The sequence below is a fragment of the Haliotis rufescens genome, unplaced genomic scaffold (genome assembly GCF_023055435.1).
Source record: "Haliotis rufescens isolate VD_foot unplaced genomic scaffold, xgHalRufe1.0.p SCAF_7, whole genome shotgun sequence".
NCBI lineage: Eukaryota > Metazoa > Mollusca > Gastropoda > Lepetellida > Haliotidae > Haliotis > Haliotis rufescens.
The window spans coordinates 30,364,751-30,387,852 of NW_025964361.1; the positions used below are offsets into that span (position 1 = coordinate 30,364,751).

At 40.3% G+C, this 23,102-nt stretch overlaps 1 protein-coding gene across 1 annotated transcript in view; it reads left to right on the plus strand.

Moving 5' to 3' along the window:
• The first annotated feature begins 2,756 nt into the window (after positions 1–2,756).
• The window catches only part of LOC124148134, a 47,933-nt gene continuing 27,587 nt past the window's right edge, over positions 2,757–23,102 (plus strand). The window contains exon 1 of the mRNA XM_046519096.2: positions 2,757–2,789. The gene's annotated coding sequence lies outside the window, so the exon portion shown is untranslated. The remainder of the gene's footprint in view (positions 2,790–23,102) is intronic.

Sequence of the window (23,102 nt, forward strand, 5' to 3'; positions counted from 1 at the left end):
TGAAGCCAAAAGTAGACCTCACTCTAACCCAGCTAAACAGTCAGAAACTAATCCGTTGGTATATCAACCATCTTTTAACCAATTACGCACCAAATATAATTCTCACAGGTCCATTTTTACAGACGGTTTCAAGGATGGTGGCAAAGTTGCAAGTGCCACCATCATTGGATCCAGAACTGTCTCCTCAAGAATACCAGATTCAAGTTCAATTTTTAAGGCTGAGGTCAAAGCTTTCTTTACAGCTTTGACCTATATCAAACATCAAAACCAATCTAAAAAGTTCATCATCTTCTCCGATCCATTGTCATGCCTTCAGGCACTTAAAGAGTCTCCTCCAATCATCCTATAATCCTAGACATTTCAGAACTTTTTTAATGATCTTTCTACTGGCCAATGCGACATTGTCTATTGCTGGTTACCAAGTCATGTAGGCATAACAGTTAACTCAAAAGCCGATGGTGCAGCTAAAGCAGCTCTTCACAAACCGTTATCTCCACTACTTATCTGCTTATGACAGATGAGGACTAACCTCCTAACTGTATCCCTTGTGATGAAAGGTTCACCTTCAAGCATATATTGCTAGACTGTGTGGACTTTGCAATCGCAAGGGATTCACATTATCAAAGTGTAAATCTAAAGGATCTCTTTTCCCGTGTCAGCGGGCATCTCATCATAAATTACTTGAAAGAAATTGGTCTGTATAATACATTTCAAATATGTATGTGAATAATTAAATGCTTGTTTTTAAATTTGGTGTGATGCTACTACTAACTGACGTTATTGAAGGTTCTGTCCAGGAGGTTAAAGTACCGTAAAAATATTGCCCCCCTGTGTGACACGTAATCCTATCATAATCAATGTAACTATCATCAACCAGTATTTTTAAGCCAACTCATTGATGAGTATTTTTTAATATTGGCTAGCATTGTGCACAACCACCAGTGGCTGAAGTAATGGTACTGGAAGCAGAGGTACTGTAAGTCCCCATGATCCCCAGCAAGTGGCCTCGCTTTGGTTTTTACTGGTGGCCTTTTGCCCGTGTTTTAAAACTGTATATATAATATTGTTATGCTCAAATATGTTTCATAAATTGTTTCTAAATATATTATGCTCAAATATGTTTTACAACTTGTTTTTAAATAAAACTTTGCATTAATGACTAAATTGTAAATATATTAACTTTGTCTCGTCGCTATATGGCTGAAATAATGCCGATGCACTTTTAACTCACTCACTAAGAAAGGGAATGTATGACAACTCAATTATTGTCCAAAATAATGACAATTATGTTTTTGTTATAATTAACGCTCTTCTAAATGTAAAGTGTGTATTACGACTGGTCCCTTTAAATCAAAAGATGTATTTGTCTCCGGCATCCTTGTCTATATTAAATAAAATGACAATTATGAGTATAGAAAGCTCCTCTTAAAACAACCATTCAAAATAAAATAATTTTTTTACCAGATACCTGCGGTTTCTGTCAATGATACATGTTTGTGATGCGAAAAAAGTTTGTTTTCATAATTATTTCAAAGTTATCTATGTATCTCTCGAATGATAAATTCATGTATCATTAAAAGTAAACATTAAATAAGTATCTGCTTGAATGAGAAACGTTTAAGTTAAGCGATTACAATACTGATGAGAGTTAGGCATCTATGCTTGTCGTAAAAGGCGACTAACGGGATTGGGTGGTCAAGGCTCGCTGACTTGGTTGAAGCATGTCATCGATCCCAATTGAGTTGATCGATGCTCGTGACATCAATGACTGGATTGTCTGGTCCAGACTCGATTATATTCAGACCGCCGTCATACAGCTGAAATATTTCTGAGTGCGGCGTTAAACAACAAACAAACAAGAAAGCTAGCATACCACAATTGTAGGTTTGCGTCCACCATTATTGTTGGAAATATGCATCTCAGTTTCATATGTTGATTCCAGCCTCCTGAATGTCAATCAGGATGTCAATCAAGATATGCAAATACTGTCTGAATGACGACGGTTGGTACGTATAAGCTGATTGGTCATTATCCCCTCGGTGTTAAATTGTGACATGCGTCTTATATACGATTCTAACAAGGTTTCAGCCTGTGAGAAATAGAAGACGGGATCCATCGATTTGAACCAGGCACTCTCTGAGCCTACAGTGTTGTGAAGTGTAGTCACTCGTTAGTCTCTGCCAAGGTAAGGACATATTTTATCATTATGTGGAACACATGGGTTTGTTTTGTTTGTTTGTTTGTTGTTTAACGCCGCACTAAGCAATATTCCAGCTATATGACGGCGGTCTGTAAAATAATCGAGTCTGGACCAGACAATCCAGTGATTGACATCATGAGCATCGATCCACGCAATTGAACACATGGGTCATTCCATTACTCGACCCGTGAAAATCCGCGGTAGAATAGGTCTTCAGCAACCCATGCTTGTCGTAAAAGGCGACTATGCTTGTCGTGAGAGGCGACTAACGGGATCGGGTGGTCAGGCTCTCGCTGACTTGGTTGAAACATGCTCATGATATCGATAACTGGATTATCTGGTCCAGACTCGATTATTAACAGACCGCCGTCATATAGCTGGAATATTGCTGAGTGCGGCGTAAAACAACAAACCAACCAACTAACCATAACATTACTCAATTACTAGATTGGTTTTGGGGACTGTAACACTTGTTAATTGGGAGTTTTTAGGATTAGGGTTGGAATATACATTTTGACTTCATGTTTGGTTGAAGACATTTTCTTCTTCCAGATGAGGTCTGTGTTGCTGGTTCTCTTGCTATGTGCGGGTAAGTTATTTGTTTCTTGTCGGATAATTATCAGCACATATATCAGGGATTAGACATGATAATGCACCTATAATCCTGTCAAAATATATTTGTTTGTTTAATGTTGAACGCCGCACACAATATTCCAGCTATATGACGGCGGTCTGTAAATAATCGAGTATGCATCATAAGCATCGATCCACGCAATGGAGATCGTTGACATGCATCAACCAAGTCAGCGAGCCTGGCCACCAGATCCCGTTAGTCGCCTCTTATGACAAGCATAGTCGCCTTTTACAGCAAGCATGGGTTGCTGAAAACCTATTCTACCCCGGACATAAGTATATGCAAATACATGTACATGTAGATTTGTACAAGACATGAGGCAATGCAAGTTGATCATTAGTCAAATATTCATGTAATATTCAACGACAGCATTACAATAGTAGGAATATATTTCAAACTGGTGTACCTTCAATTCATTCAGTGTAGCATCATAGTATACAGTGTACATGTATGTATGGATGGTATTGCGATGGCCCGCAAAGCGTTGATGGTGTGAGAGTGCCACAAAACACCTAATTAGTGCCGTAAAACAATAAAGTAGCTTTCGCAGAAATCCGTGGATTATTTGCAATTTTTTCGAATTCTTTTGCAAATTATTCGCAATTTTTTTGCAATTTATTCGCATTTCTTTTGCAAATTATTCGCAATATTTTTGCAAATTATTTGTATTTTTTTTGCAAATTATTCGCAATTTATTTGCATTTAATTCGCAAATTATTGGCTGTTTTAGTGCCGAACACGATATCAAACGTTTGAGTTGTGGTGTACGTTGAGACTTACTTAATTCCTAGGGCACCAACGCCGGTGTCCCGGTATAAACTCTCCCCCGTACAAATTCTCCCCCCGGAGATTTTATACCGGTACAGATTCTCTCCCTGTTCTGAAATAAAATCTCCCCCAGGCGGATATATTTCGCGCCCCCCTCAGTATAAAGTCTCCCCCCTGATTATTTGGTTTGTTGCAATGTCTTTAAGTACTATATTCTTTAAATAGTTATCTTTAATGTAAGGAGGGTTACTCTAAAAAATAGATTATGAAATATGGTCATAATGAATTGATATTTCAGCATTTTTTATTTGGTAACTGTACCTTCCATCCTAAAATAAATATTAGACATAATCATACCAAACAAAGGAAGGGAGACAAGAGTCTATACAGAGTTTATTGTTTCTAATACAGTTGTTGTTGTCTGTATACATTTTTTTAATATACCAGTTTGAGTCTAAATGTGAACACAATCGATGTTTGAAATGTTTGTCTAAGAACAAATCATAAACTAATTCTCAAGAACTCTGATGTATAAAGTTACCTTCATCTTTGATTGACTGATGTAATTTCAATCCTTATTCAGCACTGAAGAGGCCACAGGCCTATAGTACGAAGCATTAAGTTTATGAATAATCAGCATTGATTTTGACTCCATAAACTGTCATAAAGTATTCATAAAGTATCAGGGGTCATTTCAACTTGCAAAATGATTGACATAGTTCCTTATAGGGCTAAGATTGGGCTGTTTTCCAACCGATTGACTGATATTACAACATTCACATGGTTTAGAATGGTACAATGAATGGTAAAGCATGCAAATTACACTAATACGCGATATTTCATAAGAAAATATCTCCGTTGAAACATAAAACCAATATTTATGAGTCTACATATTGATATAAGACTTTATCACTGTATCCAATTCCAAAATTTTAGATATAAACTTTCGGACAGTTCAGTTCAAAATTCTTCAACCTTTAATACATTACAGGATTTGTAGCTAGACGACGGGAATCTACAGTCTTGACTCTGTGTTTTCTTTGATGAGAATGTTTCTCACCGACCTTAGCGTGTAGGGGTGTGAGGTCCTGGGCAGGAAATGACAGTGTTTGACTACTCGTCTTTCATTAATTAACGTGTTGGGCATCCCTAATTAACCTTTACTAATTCACGTTAAACCAACACAGGATGTTTTCTGGAAGTGGACAATCGCGAGGTTTTATTCTGGGGGCGAATATATTTCGTGACACCGGCACCGGCAACTTTATGGTTGATGTGGCATGGACACAGTGGCTTAAATATGTTGGGATAATCCAGCGGCGTGACAGATGGTTGATTTCATGTTGCCATCTTTCTTCCCAGAAAGAAACTATTCCACCAATCGAGTATTGATTCACAGCAATTACAAAAGCGATAAAGCACAGTCGGCGCCTTCGTTATTTTAGCGAAGCATCTTTGTGTACATAGCGTGTACACTGACTGAGACAATTTACATGGCTGCATGGCTGCACCTCGCGTAGAACGAAACCACAATCTCTTATTGGTCCATGTGACTGTATGAACTGTTGTTTGTCCGTCGTTGGAACTTTAAGATTATGGCCCTGGTAGTGTCCACTAACTAACTATACTAGGGTCAATGCTAGTCCTATTTCAATCTTCTTTAAAAGATAAAATCAATAGTTTGAATAAATAGACGCGCTCAATGCACGCAGACATTTATATTATTATTTCATGAATGACAGTCTGAAATTGTCTAACGTTTGGAATTAAAGGTCTGAAGAGGAATAGAGGTACATGTACGTAACATGATTTTTTTAGATAATAATTACTTTATAGATGCAATAGACACCCTTGTCCCATTCGTTCAAATATGTCTGGGTTGTTGCCAGATACATGGCTTACGGGGATTGTGAACCTGAAAAGGCAAGGGCAATCGCCTAGACCCTAATTCACACAGGCTTATAGTTACTTTGGCAAACTTTTAACCCGGTTACTAATATAAATTTGTTGATAATAATATTTTAAATCCTGCGCAAGTAAGTTTTAGAAAAGGGCTTTTGACTTATGATAACTTTTTTGCGATAAACTTAAAAATGTTTTTCACCCTGGTTAAGAAAATGTACCACAACATGAAATCTAAAATTAGCATTATTTACCAGTTCTCTGATGGTTTCATTTGACATGATGGTGTACAACAGGGTGACAGCGTTTCCCCTCTCCTATCTTCATTTGATCTTGAACAATATCTACTGAACAGTGAATGTAATGGTGTGAACATTAAAAACCTGATCGAAACTAACCTAACTATTTTTTTCAGCTCTTAATACTGCTATCTGCTGATGATACCGTTATAATAAGTCATAATCCTAAAGACCCACAAAAATTTGTAAATGAGTTTTCCGACTACTGAGCTTTATGGAAATTATATCTTAATCTTACAAAACAAAAGTTGTGTTCTCTTTGGTGGCGGACCTGCATATATTTATGTTTCACTATTGGGTCCTACCCTGTCGTCATCGTACATTCATATAACTACCTTGGCCTAAAACTACACAGGAATAGACGATGTATACAAGCAGTAAAATCTGTGTCTGAAAACGCAACTAAGGCCATGTACAGCCCCTTTTAGTTACTTTGCTATTTGCGTGAGTGAGTGAGTTTAGATTTAAAGTCACATCGGCAATATTTCAGCCATATAGTGACTAAATCAAGTTATACAGTAATAATACATTCACATAGATATTAAAATCTGTCGACAAAGGACAGTAAAAGCACTAGTCTATCACAGATATAGATTTAAAACTAGCATGTTATCATAAAAACTTTGCTATTTGATCTCATCTGCATTTTTTGCAGTAGTCGCCCCCATACTGTTATATGGTGTCGAGATCTGGGGATACGAGAATATAACTACTTTAGAAAGGGTTCATCTAAAATTCCTTAAATTGGCTACTGGACGGAAAAACACAACTCCGGAGTGTATGTTGTATGGCGAATTGGGCAGGGAACCACTTAGTATTTAAGTTTATAAACGTCTTATTTCGTCTTGGTATAAGCTTACGTCTACAGAAGTGTATCATAAACCGTCCCAAATACTTTACAAATACAGATATACTAATCACATTGAAGTTGAAAATGCCCTATGGTTAAAATTTATTGACAATATATGAGATAACTTTCATACCCAAACCCACTGGTATGTTCCACGCCATGGCTTGCCTCAACGGTTGAAAAAATATATAGATCTCAATTCCTTCAGAACTGGAAATCCACTGCTGTATCAAGCTTCAAAGGGAGCACACAGTGAAAGAGGAAATTCTGGCAGAGATTATGATAGCCAATACAGAATTAGAAGAAATTATAAAGCATAAAACAAAAGGGTTAATGGTACGGACAAAGGCACAGTGGATTGGGCAAGGGGCAAGGTGAGGTGAAATGGGGTTGTTACGACGTAAATTGTAATAAAAAGGTAAATTATAATACTTGCAGCAAATTGTAATAATTTTGACGTAAATTGTAATAACAACGTCAATTGTAATAAAATTTGACGTAAATCGTAATACGCAAATTGTAATAAAAATTGACGTAAATTGTAATAATCTCAACTTGCGGTAAAATGTAATAACTTTTTACGTAAATTGTAATAACCTTATAAGTTTAGTGTCAAAGGCGTTAAATGACTAGAACCGATCCTTGTCAGGGTTGGTACAGGGTTTATCGTACAATTGTCATTAAAGTATGGGTGTGGGGGAGGATTGAGGTCGTTATCGTGAATTGTTGTATAATTATATGTATATATAAACGCATTGGAATTTCATTTCTGTGGTTGTCCAGAAGAGGATTAATTACTAGAATGAACTTAGTTTTCTTATTTATTTGAGAAATACTCTGTGTGTTTTGTATTATATTTTGACGAAGAATTCAAATACATCAAATGAGTGACAAATCTCCTGTGCAATGTCAAATGAAAAAAAACAGTCGTCAGCAAATGCAGCATAGATTTCCCTTGCATGGGAAAGGAGAATACTTAATACATAACATTATATACAATGTTTTTATTAATATCACAAGAGGGGCGTGGATATTTTTTACCTACATTGCATATACTATTATATATTGTGTATTCTCGATCTCTGTGAACTTCTTACAGATAAAGAAATAATAATAAATAAATGCAAACCATGTTAACTTATGCAATATTTGTAGCAATATATGATTAACATATGGATAATTAATATAGCATAAAATATTTCCTTTCATAACAAGAAGTATATTTAATGAAATAAATGAATAAATGTAACTGTCTGGATTCCTTCCATATGTCATGAAGAACTAACAACAACTTACTAACAACTTTTGCTGGGATAATAACTCCTTGCCCCAACAACAAAAACAGAATCCATCATGATAACGGCACGAAATCATAATTCAAAGCATACAAAAATAATATCCGGTATCTTCGGGCATGTCTTGTTGAGTTTCAAAGAGCATCAGAATGTATAATAAAATTTGTTGCAATCAATTATTGGTGAAATATATTTGTTTTGATCAAATTTGAAAGGATGGAAAATCTATAATGAAAAGGGTTTTGTCACTAACGTAAATATTCTCTTTGACCTTATACGAAGAGTACTCTAAGATCATTAAACTCGACAATCGTTGATTGATTGCGCCAAGCAACCTTGATGCCAAATTTGGTACCTCACGTATAATGCGGTACATAATAATGTATGTATGTATGTGTGTGTGTGTGTGTGTGTGTGTGTGTGTGTGTGCGCGCATGTAGGTGTGTATGTAATGACAGAAAATGTGAGCTCTATGTCATTGGTATCACATATATGACTGCACTTCTACATACTCTAGATGACAGTATCATGTACGTAGATGAAAGTATGTAAGTGGACGATAGTATCTAGATGGCATACTATCATCTACGTAGAAGATACTATCATATACGTAGATGAAAGTATCTTCTACGTAGATGAGAGTATCTTCTACGTAGATGATAGTATTTTCTACGCAGATGGTAGTATCTTCTACGTAGATGATAGCATGCCACAAACATCACATCACTTCCAATAAATGTATTTCACTATGTTGATACCACCCTTTAATGACGATTGTACGATAAAGCCTATACCAACCATCCCTAACTTAACAGTTTTGTACGTTTGTCATCATACACAGTATTTCTCGAATCGTACATGTGAAACACAAGCTCAACTGACAAAGATCATGTCTAGTCATATGACGTCTTGGACACTACGGTAGTAAGGTTATTACAATTTACGTAAGAATTTACTACATTTTACCGCAAGTAGAGATTATTACAATTTACGTCAAATATTATTACAATTTACGTTGTTATTACAATTTACGTCAAAATTATTACAATTTGCTGCAAGTATTACAATTTACCTTTTTATTACAATTTACGTCGTAACAGGGGTTAAACGTCCCCTCCAAAATTATTGCACTTATATAGCGACGTGCATGCACGTGTGTTTCAGTGTGTGTGGCTGCTTGTACTAGTCCGGACTGATGCCGATTTATAGTGCTAGCCCACTGAGATACCATGTCGCAGTTTAACATGAATACCCCATTCAGACACAGTATACTGACTCCGAGCCGACCTGTCCTTGTTTTATCCCCTTTATGTTAATCGCTAGACAGGGTAACAACAAGTACCGTCTTTTGGTATGGCGCTGCCAGGGATCGAGCCCCGGACCTTCCGCTCTCCTGGCGGACGCTCTACCACTAGGCCACGGAAGCGGTAGCAAGGGGAAAACCAACAAAAAATTCTTAAGTTTTGAATCAAGAAACAATCCAAATAAATCCATAAATAGAATAAAACACGAAGATGGCAGAAAGATTGAATAACAAGATGATAAACTAAAAGAAGTTAAAATCTATTATTCGACACTATACTCAAAACTATTATTTATCAAAAATATATGTGAGAGAAATAATCGTTATGCCAAATGGGAGTGCCAACGTGGACACAATATTGAAGAACAAGAGGATCAATTCTATCCCGTTTAGGTGCACGAACATAACTAAGCTACAATGGTTCCAGTTTCAGGTGCAAATTCTTAGAAAACACCCACATCGAGCGTATAAATGACAGAGGTATAATAGCACAATATATATGGCATAGCGAGAACATAAAAAAGGAAATACCAGTATGTTCATAAAGAATCGTTTGTTAAAGGGATACGTTTCATCAATGATCTTCCAGATAATATCGGACAATTATGTCATTCGAAACCTTTTAAATAGTTTTCAATTTAAAAACTATTTTTTTAACTTACACAGGTATTCAACTCGCTGTTAACAACAAAAGGACTATAAGGAATCTTAAGATAAGAACATTCACTTAAATGCTCAATGACGTACATACAGGAATATGTCAGTTGGCAAACCTTTTACCCTACACACAGTTCATATTTTAAATGAATCCCTCCACTCCCACATTAGCATCATCAAAACCTCTAGCCTCTAAATGCGACTAGAGAATAAACAAACTCTGGCAAAATTAGAATCTCTTTATGTAAATGACCACCTTTTTAGACCTTCAACTTGAATTTACTTATTGCAGGCATGCATTTTGACAAGACATTACCGTTATAATTAGTGGATGAGAAATGCTATAAAAGCCTTTTCACACAGAATGACGGAGATGACGATTATGTTGGCTGTGATCTCAAACATATCTACAAAGACCAACTTCAAAGAGCATTTTAATGATAAAATGTAGCTGTTATTGTAAATATGACGTTTTAGGCATTTATCGAGATAAAAGTAAAAGGGGGCACGGGTGGCCTGTGCAGAGTTGCGTCCCTTGGGCACGCCAGAAACCTATGATTGTGGGTTCGAATCCCGGTTCTCCCCAATTATGTTTCTAGGTTTGTCAGCACCATACCCGTGCTCGTGGGTTTCACCGAAGTGGTAAACGTCTGAGACCTGCATCGCTTCGGGCTTTCCTCCCACATTAAGCTGACACGCCGCGATATAACTGGAATACTGTTAAAAGCGGCGTTAAACCGAACTCACTCACTCACTAAAAGTAAAAATGGATATATGTATGGGGTTCTAACTGACAAGATAACACATTCAGTCTTACCTACTTAACAATGATACAATACACATGAACTATCTTTAAAACAAAGCTGTCACTATTTTCAATACTACACGCTTGAAATTCTGTGGTTGTGAGGAGTGGTTGCGACAATTCCGCTTATCTGGAACTTCGGATTAATTTGATAGATAACGAGATTGATCCATTATCCGCACAAAGTATTTACACTGCAATTATTATACCGCAAGTATACACTTGTCAATAAGGATACTGTCATATTTCTATATATCAAGAACATATAAAACATGTGTTGCAGCGGGGGAGTCCATTGCTTGACTGTTGCCAATATTTTGTTCCTTAAAACTAAGTTTATTTAGTGATATTATTGTAATATTTGATTTATGTATGTCCATATGTCGGTTCCCATGCAATAAGCGTTTTCAATGGATTGGATGTGTGAGTTTTAAATTAAAAGATTGTTTGTACTGAGTACTGACCAGTGTACTGACCAGTGTCAGTACGAGTGTACGGACCTGAGTATTGATCAGCGGGCAGGCACAAACACTGACATGTTTGCTGACACGTGATCTGACACGTGTACTGACACGTGATCTGACACGTGTACTGACACGTATACTGACACGTGATCTGACACGTGTACTGACACGCGTACTGACAAGTGTACTGCCACATGTACTGACACGTGCACTGACACGTGTACTGATATGTGTACTGACACGTGTACTGACATGTTTCCTGACACGTGTACTGACACATGTACTGACACGTGTACTGACTCGTGTACAGCCACATGTACTGACACGTGATCTGACACGTGTACTGAGACGTGATCTGACACGTGTACTGACACGTGTACTGACACATGTACTGACACGTGTACTGACACGTGTACTGACACGTGTACTGACACATGTACTGACAGGTTTACTGACACGTTTACTGACATGTTTCCTGACACGCGTACAAACAAGTGTACTGACAAGTGTACTGACACGTGTACTGACACGTTTACTGACACGTGTACTGACACGTGTACTGACACGTGTACTGACACATGTACTGACATGTTTACTGACATGTTTACTGACATGTTTACTGACACGTGTACTGACGTGTTTACTGACACGTGCACTGACAAGTGTACTGACACGTGTACTGCCACATGTACTGACACGTGTGCTGACATGTGTACTGACACGTGTACTGACACGTGTATTGACACGTGATCTGACACGTGATCTGACACGTGTACTGACACACGTACTGACAAGTGTACTGCCACATGTACTGACACGTGTACTGACACGTGTACTGACAAGTGTACTGACACATATACTGACACGTGTACTGACACGTATACTGACACGTGTACTGACAAGTGTACTGACACGTGTACTGACACGTGATCTGACACGTGATCTGACACGTGTACTGACACGTGATCTGACACGCGTACTGACAAGTGTACTGCCACATGTGTACTGACCAGTGTACTGGCACGTGTACTGACACGTTTACTGACACGTGTACTGACACATGTACTGACACGTGTACTGACACGTGATCTGACACGCATACTGACAAGTGTACTGCCACATGTACTGACACGTGTACTGACACGTGTACTGACACATGTATGGACACGTGTACTGACACGTGATCTGACACGCGTACAAACAAGTGTACTGACCAGTGTACTGGCACGTGTACTGACACGTTTACTGACACGTGTACTGACACGTGTACTGACACGTGTACTGACACATGTACCGACACGTGTACTGACAAGTGTACTGACACGTGATCTGACACGTGTACTGCCACGTGTACTGACACGTGTACTGACACGTGATCTGACACGTGTACTGACACGCGTACTGACAAGTGTACTGCCACATGTACTGACACGTGTACTGACACGTGTACTGACAAGTGTACTGACACGTATACTGACACATGTACTGACACGTGATCTGACACATGTACTGACAAGTTTACTGACACGTGATCTGACATGTGTACTGACACGTGTACTGACACGTGATCTGACACGTGAAATGACACGTGTACTGACGCGTGTACTGACACGTGACCTGACACGTGTACTGACACGTGTACTGACACGTGGTCTGACACGTGATCTGAAACGTGTACTGACACGCGTACTGACAAGTGTACTGCCACATGTACTGACACGTGCACTGACACGTGTACTGACATATGTACAGACACGTGATCTGACACGTGTACTGAGACGTGATCTGACACGTGTACTGATACGTGTACTGACACGTGTACTGACACATGTACTGACACGTGTACTGACACGTGATCTGACACGCGTTCAAACACGTGTACTGACACGTGTACTGACATGTTTACTTACAAGTGTACTGACACGTGTACTGACATGTTTACTGCCATGGGTACTGCCACGTGTACTGCCACGTGTACTGACACGTGTACTGACATTTTAACTGACACGTTTACTGACATGTTTACTGACACGTGTACTGACGTGTTTACTGACGCGTGCACTTACAAGTGTACTGACACGTGTACTGCCACATGTAATGACACGTGTACTGACACGTGTACTGACACTTGTACTGACACGTGTACTGACACGTGATCTGACACGTGTACTGACACGTGTACTGACACGTGATCTGACACGTGTACTGACACGTGTACTGACACGTGATCTGACACGTGTACTGCCACGCGTACTGACAAGTGTACTGCCACATGTACTGACACGTGCACTGACACGTTTACTGACATGTTATCTGACACGTGTACTGACACATGTACTGACACGTGTACCGACACGTGTACTGCCACATGTACTGACACGTGTACTGACACGTGTACTGACACGTGATCTGACACGTGTACTGACACGTGTACTGACACGTGATCTGACACGTGTACTGACACGTGATCTGACACATGTACTGACACGCGTACTTACAAGTGTACTGCCACATGTACTGACACGTGTACTGACACGTGTACTGACATATGTACTGACACGTGTACTGACATGTTTCCTGACACGTGTACTGACACATGTACTGACACGTGTACTGACACGTGAACTTACACGTGATCTGACACGTGTACTGACACGTGTACTGAAACGTGTACTGACATGTGTACTGACACGTGATCTGATACACGTACAAACAAGTGTACTGACAAGTGTACTGACACGTGTACTGACATGTTTACTGACACGTGTACTGACACGTGTACTGACAAGTGTACTGACACATGTACTGACAAGTGTACTGACACCTGTACTGACATGTTTACTGCCACGTGTACTGCCACGTGTACTGACATGTTTACTGACACGTGTACTGCCACATGTACTGACACGTGTACTGACACGTGTGCTGACACGTGTACTGTCACGTGTACTGCCACATGTACTGACACGTGTACTGACACGTGTGCTGACACGTGTACTGACACGTGTACAGACAAGTGTGCTGACACGTGTACTGACACGTGATCTGACACGTGTACGTCACGTGTACTGACATGTTTACTGACGCGTGTACAGACACGCGTACGTCACGTGTACTGACATGTGTACTGACACGTGTACTGACACCTGTACTGACACATGTACTGACATGTTTACTGACACGTGCACGGACTAGTGTACTGACAGGTGTACTGACAGGTGTGCTGACAAGTATACTGACATGTATACTGTGTGTGTGTATTTAACGGAATTATATGAAGACCCATTAGTTTGTATGCACAAAGGAAGGATTCTTAATCGACACGCTTCCATCACTGTTACGATGGCAAAGTGGGTACTGGACAATTTATATAAACAATGAAAATGTTGGCAGTATATGTTAAGACACAACCTGATATAGACATTACTCTCGCGGACTTTGAAATATTGCTGTGAAGTAACACTGACTACGATTTAATGAGTACATCATCCTGGCTGCTGAAATATATGTCTGTATTTCAAATATTAAAAAAACAGTAATCATCACTTTGATCCATTTTCAAGAAATATTAGGAATACAATACTATTGGAAGAATATTTGGCCTGAAAAAACAGCAGTAAAGTTTGAGGGAAAATGACCAGGACCACTGTACCAGGTGACTGCTGTCTGTGTGTGTGCATGTACATATCTGAGCTGAGACGCCGCGCCAGTAAGTGTCAGTGCAACTCATCCGTTGAAACTCCAATTGTTTCTGTGATGTTGAAGTACTTTGTAATCAATCTACAAACGCGCGTTCACTTTTTAATGTTCGACAAGTACCATCACGTCTGAAACGCCTGTATAGAGGAACAATGCATCTTAAAGCCCATAAGCATCTTAAAGTCTTATAATCGACCCGTTCACTGTGTGATGCACAGTTCTCATGTACTTTAATTCTTTACAGTATTTGTGTGTTGACAACATGTGGATGAAACATCATGTCAATTTCAGTGTGTTCATATTTCATCAAATGAATACAAATAAGCAGACGTACATTTTTATGGATAACAACTTCTGGTTTATTGCATGTAGCGACGTTTCGATGTAGATACTTACACCGTTGTCCAGCTGGAGTGATAAGGGTGTAAGGATCTACATCGAAATATGCAATAAGCCAGAAACTGTTATTCATACATTATTACATTTCCTTATATACTCACCAACGTCTATCATGACTATTTATGTATTTTGATCAATGTCTAACGTTTAACATTACCCAATGACCACCACATAGTTAAACACTGGAAGCAACTCATGTCGTGCCGCAACCAATAGGCAGCATGTGGGACTCTTGAGTTCCTTTGTCATGAAACGTCTTTGTCTTTTAGTTTATGAGTGTCCGCAACAATACTGGATACATGGAATAAACGTGCTTATCTTACCTTGAATATGAACGTCTCATTCTGACCGGCTAAGAATTATATATAACTTTTAAAGTCACGATATGGCTGAAATATTGCCGATGTGACTTAAAATCTTAACTCACTCACTTACTCTGACTGGCTAAGAACCGTTCTATTATTTTCAATGAATCCCGCTAACATGTAAGGTACATTTTGTGTGTTCAGTTATCGAATTGCGGAACTGTTGGCATTACATTTGCAACATATGAACAGCAATTTAATTTCTCGTATCAATTATGTAAGACTCCAGCCTCCGAATATTTACGATATCTGCTGTAAATGCCTAACTGTGGTATTCGTACCGATTCTTACGAAAGCTTGCATGCACAAGACGTGTCTGCAATATAGATAGGTGTGCGGTAAGAACACAATTCGTTGTCCACCGGTCCTTCGGGGTCAGAGAATATAAACTGACATCGAGGGTACATCAACCGATGTTCCCCTCGAGACCGCTGGACAACGTATAATGTACACCGTTGAAGCACTTCCGCGAAGTAGTTCATTGAACCTGGCTACACATAAAATCCGGTATATAAATGTGATATATGTTATTGGGGAAAATTGTTGGTGGTCTGATATTCAACAAACGCTGCGTCAAAACGCAGCCATTGTCGATTTGCAATGTCTTAAACGGCATTGTTTTCACCAACATTTCATGGAGGAAAACAGTAAAGCAAAATGCACGTGCAAGTTATGGCATTCGTAACTCGTGGTAGTGGCTATGAAAAGGCAATCATAAGCCAAAAAATTGTCATTCAATTGTCAACATTTTTCAAGTTCGAAAATGCTGAGACTCAGAGCTGCCGATCGAAACATCGCCATAGGACGTATCCAAAGAGGGGAATCGGAGTCTTCTGTTGCACGCCACTTCAACGTCCACCACAGCACCATTTGCCGTCTTTGTGACGGATACACACAGTTCAATTCTACTGCTGACCGTCCGAGAACCGGCCGACCAAGAGTTGCCATCCTTGCACAGGATCGTGACAGTCGACTGTTCCACCTACGTCATCGCAATGCCACAGCTACGGAAACTGCAGGACGCATCCCTGGTTTGAGGAGGATATCGGTCCAGACTGTCAGGAACCATCTTCGCGAGGCTGGAATCCGACCCGGAAGACCAGTTATCGTCCCTGTTTTACAACAGATCCATCGACAGCGACGCTTGCGTTTGTGCCATACCTTACAGCTTTGGAATTTTTTTAACTGGAGACGAGTGTGGTTTACCTGCGAGATGGAAGACAACGTGTTTATCGTCGTCGAAATGATCGTTTTACCCCACATTGTGTACGCGAATTCGACAAATTCGGTGGCGGTAGTGTCACTTGGTCGTGTCACTTGGTGACTTGAATTGGTTGTGTTTCAGGGAAGTTTGACAGCAAATCGCTACATGAATCAAATTCTTCAACCTCACCTTCTTCCAATCATTGCCCGCCAGAGGGAGCTGTTTCAACAGGACAACGCTCCATCACACACAGCTCGTGTCACGGTAGACTACCTTCATAATGCCAACATCAACGCTTTGTCCTGGCAGACCGCCTCCGTGGTCTAGTGGTAGAGCGTCCGCCTGGAGAGCGGAAGGTCCGGGGTTCGATCCCTGACCAAAAGACGTTAAAAGATGGTACTTGTTGTTACCCTGTCTGGCGCTCGGCTTTAAGGGGCTAAAACTAGGACTGGTCGGCTCGGAGCCAGGATGAGTGGGGTATTTATGTTAAACTGCGGCATGGTATCTCAGTGTGCTAGCACTATAAATCGGCATCAATCCGGACTAGTACAAGCAGCCACACAAACACACACACACACACACACACACACACACACACACACACACACACACACACACCCGCACACACGCACGTCGCTATATAAGTGCAATACTCCTGGACGCGACGTTAACCCCAATTTCACCTCACGTCACCACCTTGTCCTGGCCCTCGAGATCTCCAGATCTCAACCCAATCGAACACCTCTGAGATGAACTCGATCGACGTGTACGTCCGCAGGACAGAATTCGTACCCTTATCCAGTCAGTGCCGAGGACATGCAGAGACGGGATTGCCGGCTGGAGCGGTCACACGACATACTGAGTTCAGCGCAACCTTGTGGACTTAATTAATGCTACATGGCAATGAACAGTTGTCAATGCCTTTGTACAACGACAACATGTGACTGTCGAGCTCCAAAATTTCATATTTGTATCTATGATATGAAATTAAATATATCTACTTTATTAGGTACAATACATTTCCTAAAAACTACCTGTGTGTTTCTTTTTTTTGAAGAGTGTAAAGCAAAAAGCCCATCGACCACGATAACCATGAATGCATAAGTGAAAGGTTTCCCGAGAGTTCATGACATGTCTCTACTGTTGCTATACATAACATAACTTTTGCTGGAGTCCACACAGGGGCGGTCGGGTAGCCTAGTGGTTAAAGCGTTCGCTCGTCACGCCGAAGACCCGGGTTCGATTCCCGACATGGGTACAATGTGTGAAGCCCATTTCTGGTGTCCCCTGCCGTGATATTGCTGGAATATTGCTAAAAGCGGCGTAAGACCATACTCAGTCAGTCAGTCAGTGGACTACAACCATGTGATCTATAATGGGATAATGATGTCGCCATATCACAACATCGCACCTCGTAGGAATATGTTAGACCGTAGCTAGAAACTTGACAACTACCAAGAATGGCCTCTTTTCATAATTCACTAATACCATTCCGAGGGCCACCAAGAGTGAGTGAGTGAGTTTATTTGAGCGATCCATTTATATAATTTTCATCACTATTTTGCCTTTTATGCCAAATGGAATCTGTTCCAGCAGATAATCATTCTCATTCTCTGTGTATTTCCATGTAGGTTATCGTTTCACGTATCGTTTACCAATCCTCCAGTAGTGGTGACAACAAGAGGGGAGTCACTAACTATGGTCTCTACATTTAGCAGAGATTTCTTATGAATATGGGAAGGGTTTTGTCAAATATATTATCACTGTACCTATGAGGCGATACTATTATTCTTGCAATAGCGCCCGTTAGTTACGGCGGGGACAGAAGAAATATGAGCGAGGTGTACGTGAACACCGCTTTTAGCAGTATTCCAACAATAAGACGGCAGGAGATACATAATGGTTTAATGGTGGACTCGCCACCCGAAGACGCAGGTTTGACTACCCACATGGTTCCAATGTGGAAACCCCAATATTATTCAATCTGCTTTTGCCGTGACAAGCGGCCTTTGTTCAGTAGATAGGTGCACCAAGAGTTTACAATGCATAGATATGCATCCAGTGTATTAAAATATGTAATTCGTGTGTAGTTCTGTATTAAGGTGATAATTAGCGCTTCTCTTCACATTGATAATTATTACAAGTGCATCACGTGCGCGTTTGCTGATACTGCTGCATTTCAACATGATCCAAACGTTAACTGAAAGGATGTTCACACGTTATCTTCAGACCTAGGTTGATTAGGTTCTCCCTTAGCTCATGGCAAAATTGTACGAAAACATAACAGTAACAGATAGGTTTACTATTACAGGTAGTGAGTGAGTGAGTTTGGTTTAACACTTTTCAGCTTAACCTTTTGTGGCATTTTTTGTTTTACTTCCAATCATCTCAGCGAGAGCAATGGTTGCTGAAGATAAGAAAGCGAAATACAGACCTTTTATTCCGAATAGAGACATGTGGGTTCATATACTGATACGTTTGGCCGTTATCCACAGTAACCATATTGCTGGGAGCTCGTATACAGCGGGAGAACAACTTGAGTGAGTGAGTGAATTTGGTTAAGGCCGTTTTGAACAGCATTCCAGTTAGAACAGCGTGTCAGTTTAATCTGGGAGGAAAGCCAGAAATGATGCAGGTCGCTGAATGTACCACTTTAGTAAAACGCACCAGGTGAGGTGAAGTGGAGGTAACGTCGTGTTCAAGAATATTGCACTTGAAATCAATATCATCACCTGCACAACAGCGGAGCAGGTTGAATTTGATAGCACTTGCATACATCATCCCTTTATCAATGTCGATCCTAGTTGCATTTCAAACTGAAGTTAAAATGCGATAAAACATGTTTCTTTTCTTCACCTACTCATCCAACACATAGTTAGATCACCTTATGGCAATAGGTGCATGTTATACAACGTTACAGCTTGCGAGTCTCTCTATGTGCACCGCTATTTTCTGCTGGAAGGATCTTAAACAACTGAGGGAAGATACCGATGTGTTTGTGAAGACGGTATAATTAAAATTAAAACCATACCTACTTGTAGAAACGATGCTTGAGTAAATCACGAAAATAACTCTTAACAGATACAACTACTGGTACGGGTTAGTATTGGTATTATAATCATGGCTGCTACAGTAATAGCGGACTTCACAGATTGTACCCATCACAGGAGTTGAGCCAGGGTCTTCCCAATAACCACTTACCAGCCTTTTGTTTAATGATTTAGAGGAACTCCGTTTAAGCCAATGTCCTTTAAGACACGTGTAGGATTTGTTGGTTTGTTTTTTGTTTAACGCCGCATTCAGCAATATTCCCGCTATATGACGGCGGTCTGTAAATAATCAAGTCTGTACCAGACAATACAGTGATTGGCAACATGAGCATCAGTCCACGCAATGGGGATACGATGACATGCATCAACCAAGTCAGCGAGCCTGACCACCCGATCCCGTTAATCGCCTATTACGACAAGCATCGTCGTATTTTACGGCTAGCATGGGTTGCTGAAGACCTATTCTTCCCTGGAACTTCACGGGTCTGTTCGTGTAGGAGCAACAGTTATATATGTAGAAAGGTTCATAGAATACCACATTACATCCATACTGCGAAGTCCGAACGATTCAAAAGCGACAAAAAACATGTTTATGAATTACTATCAAACAGTGATGAAACCAGGTATTCACGAAAAGGTGGTCGTATCCTGCCTCACCGTTTGCACCGTCACAAACACAGACAACTGTTCACCTGAAAAAACGGGAACATGCGGCACAAGTCAAACTAGCGATTTGTATCGGATTTCAGTTTGGTAACCATTTGAACAGCATTAAGGAACGTTCAACACATGTAAGTAAACTTTCGATCTTATTTCACTGTGTGTCAACTTGACGTGGGGGGGGGGGGGGGTGAAGGTCTTAGACATTCTATCACCTGAGTTAAACCCTAGATTCATAATCAGCAAGAATTTAGCATCCGAATACTGTATACAGGATCCAAAAATCATAGGATGTTGGCTCACCAAAGGGACGCAAGTCGTCTCAGCGACTTATCCACCAGTCGTCTATCTCAAGGTCACAACTCAGTGGTTTGTTCGGCAGACTAATCTGTTAATCTGGACCAGTTTAACCGGTCACAATACGGATAACGAGGTATCACTGTATGCTGGTGTATTTCCTCGTCTACAGCTCAGGGTGGTGTATGCACGTCGTGGCTAGTTCATGTATGGATATGTTATACTGAACATTGTAAGCCATTAGTATAATGGCACCCTCGCTACGACTTACCGGCGTCTGTTGTCCTTAATTGAGGCCCAAAACATGTATACTTAACTCCTTTAAGCATCAAATTCCACAAAAATAACCCCCTTTTATAATGAAGTAACTCAGTCACAAATGTTCTCTCAATCTGGCCATATTTTTACACAATCGAAAGATTGCGACTTGAGAAAGACAGAGTCCTCAAACCAACAGGAGCAGAGTTCAGCCAGCGAAATGTACACAATCACAGAAAGTTATGCTCGGTCACTGTTTGGAACTACTAATGTCAATAACAACCTTACTGTACGCAAGCACTGAGCATGCACACGCGTTACTTTCTAATCGAAAAGTTCATTTTTAGAGAATGACGGCAGCGGGTGGGTTAGGACGTGAGTTCTGCATGATTATCATTTAACTACTCTTCACCTATCGGATAAGCTGGCTTTCTATTTATGTTTCGGAACTATACTCATCCAAGGGCTGAAGGATGTGTCCCTGAAGGTGGCTGTACTGTCTCCGTTGGTATCACTTCGGTTTGCTGTGGGACACAAGCTGGGCCTCTTTCAGTGAGGGCGGAATAAAGACGGACAACGCATTGTTGAAGCGCTTCTGCCACCCCTGTACGTGTGCGCCATTGTTGATGGTCTTCCTGAAGACAGCCGAGCCAGGTTTCCACGTCCCACGTCTCAAGTATCCAACCATGTTGACTGGATGTATTGGCAGAGAGTTGAAACTGTGTCACCGGGTGCTTTTTCTCGCAGCGTGGCGAAACATGACTGTCTGCGTCATGAGTAGTTTTCTTACTGTCAGGTGAAATAGGGTTGCACTTATATAAAGGGATATGATGACATGCATCAACCAAGTCAGCGAGCCCGACCACCCGATCCCGTTAGTCGCCTCCGCATGGGTGCTGAAGACCTATTCTACCCTGGATCCGATTCTATACTGCTAGCCCTGGGATACCAATCCGCAGTTTAACACGAATACCGGTATACGCAGTGTTTTGACTCCCAGTCGATCAGTCCTTGTTTTAGCCACTTAATGCTGAGCACCAGGCAGGGTAACAACACGTACAATATTTTAACGTCTTTTGGTGTGACGCGGCCGAGAATTGAATCCCGGACCTTCCGATCACGGGGCAGACGCTCTACCGCTAGCCCAAGGAGGCGGTCCGAGTTTTCTTACGATTTTGCACGGCCCTTCCTTCAAATAGTGCAACGCCTGCATTCCCAGTTGTTGGAACATTCTGAACTCTGCCTGGGTCCAAAATCATCAGTGAAAAAACTGATTTTGACTTGCACTATATATCCCAGTGTTTTTCAAGTGAAGAATTAACTTGCCTCTGCATGTGTTTGTGACAGGTGCGACCAGTGGATCAGGATACACTCACCTTTTCTCGAACGCCTGGTGTCATCACTATTTGATAGGGATTTATACACACATACTTATGATACAGTCGACCCTGCTGGTCTTTTAGTAGAGATTTCTTATATTTATGTAAATGTTCTGGTCACTTTATTTACAGGTCCCTATGATATTGTTGAACAATGAAAATCCACTGTTGAATCATTGTTATAGAAGAGGGCAGGTTCCCTAAATGTGGTCTAGATCTATCATTAAAGCTATGATTGATTTTTTTATTACCGTAAAGCTGATGTTAGAGGATTCTTATGGCGCAAAAGCTCAGTGATTTGAGTTAAAGAGGCAAAATGAGTGCAAACATTATTTAAACAAATATTTCGCATGATTATGTTATGAGTTTTGTCGCTCATACTTACACTGAAATAGCGTTGGACAAATTTCATGTTGCTAATAATAAATTTGTCCCATGATGCACCTTGAATCGTGAAAGTGAGAAAATACAATTCACGAGTTTCAGTAAGTAATGATCCATAATGATGAAAAGTGTCAGTCAACAGTGATGGGAAGAGTTAACATTCTGAAACATAATAGTCAGAAATATTCTTATTGTGCATCACGGATTGAAACTGGTCGAGTCTGGCCCAG